The sequence below is a fragment of the Arachis stenosperma genome, chromosome 10, assembly GCF_014773155.1.
Source record: "Arachis stenosperma cultivar V10309 chromosome 10, arast.V10309.gnm1.PFL2, whole genome shotgun sequence".
Lineage (NCBI taxonomy): Eukaryota > Viridiplantae > Streptophyta > Magnoliopsida > Fabales > Fabaceae > Arachis > Arachis stenosperma.
Window position 1 is genome coordinate 74131042 of NC_080386.1, and position 1620 is coordinate 74132661.

General features: G+C 42.4%; 1 non-coding gene across 1 annotated transcript; it reads right to left on the bottom strand.

The window, feature by feature from the left end:
* Positions 1-1111: 1111 nt before the first annotated feature.
* LOC130959769 (small nucleolar RNA R71) lies at positions 1112-1218 on the bottom strand. The gene has a single exon (XR_009078835.1). It is a non-coding gene; the product is annotated as a small nucleolar RNA R71 (small nucleolar RNA).
* Between the last annotated feature and the right edge of the window lie 402 nt (positions 1219-1620).

Consider the following 1620-nt stretch of genomic DNA (forward strand, 5'->3'; position numbering starts at 1 on the left):
TTCATTGACAACCCCTTGATCACTACAACCGGAATTTGCACACTCATTGCCTATTAAGTGATTCCTTGGGAGACAACTCGGGAGTCAATTATTCTCGGTTTTAAATTGGTTTTGAGTTGACACACATCTTATGATTTTCCAAATTGGTTGGCGACCGATTGTTGGGTTTGGGTCTATACTTACAACGTTAATCCTATTTTGAGAAATCCCAACTCGTACAATTGGGCGCCATCAAATTTTTGGCTCCGTTGCCGGGGATCTTCACTTTAAGTGCAATGAGTGCCATGATTTTGGTTGTGTAAATATGTGAATAGTATGAATAGTTGATTTTTGGTTCGCTACTTGGCATTAATTGTAAATACTACTTTTCCTTTTTAGTTAGTCTTGGTAGTTCTAGATTGTTAAGTTAGTTCTTGTTTACTTGCCTATTTTTCTCTTTTGTTTTGTTTTGCCTTTCATAATTGCATGCTTTCATTGCCTCCTTAGTTGAATGACACAGTCGCTTCCAGACCCGAGGTTGGCCACTTTTGACCCAGAAATCGAAAGAACTTTAACTCATATAAGGCAAGCTCGGCGCCGGCTAGCTTTTGTGAATAGTGAATCGAGTTCCCTTGAGGACCATTCCCATTCACTATCACCACCAATCCGTGACCATCATTCTCCAATCAACGAGGAGACTCAATATTCATCTGTGGGGAGCACTGAATTATCTTTGAGTGACTCAGGTGACACCGTCATGGCGGATCCACCTCGAAGGATATCTCTAAAGGAGGTCAGAGCTCCCGATCTTAACTTGCATCCACTTCAAATTCTGTATCCAGCCTTGGACCCAAATTTTGAGCTTAAGTCTGGCATAATCAACTTGCTCCCTAAGTAAAATAGATTGCCTGGGGAAGATCCTCTGAAACACCTTAAAGATTTCCAAGTTGCATGTGCAACTGCAAGAAGACATGGAGTGGATGAAGCCGCGGTGTTGGTCTTCTCTTTCCCTTTCTCTTTGCAGGGAAAAGCGAAGGAATGGTTTTATACTCAGCCGGGTGAAGTTAGATCTAATTGGGACTTGTTGCGAAAAGAATTTTTGGAGAAGTTCTACCCTCCCCAAAAAACAGACAAGCTGAGAAAAGAGATCTCTTGCATTGTGCAACGGGATGGGGAGACTTTGTATGAATATTGGGAGAGATTTAAGAAGTTGTTGGAAGCTTGCCCTCACCACCGGATAGATGAGTTGATTTTGATCAGTTATTTCTGTCAAGGAATGCACCACCAAGATAAGCTTCTCTTGGATGCCGTGAGTGGGGGATCATTGACCAAAAACAAGACCGCAGCAGAAGCATGGGAAGTTATATCGGACCTAGCAGATTCAACTCAATACTCTAGAGCTAGAAGTCCACAACCAAAAGTATTGAGTGAGGTTTCTCCCTCCAAAGATGCAATTTTGACTAAGACCCTTGGTGAGATGACTATTTTGTTGAGGCAAATCACCCAAGGGCAACAAATCCCTCAAGCTTTGATAAATGCTCCACCTCAATCTCCTAGGATAGAAGGACCATCAAGGATATGTGGTGTTTGTGCTTGTACTACTCAATACACCGATGAGTGCCCTCAAATCCAAGAGGACAC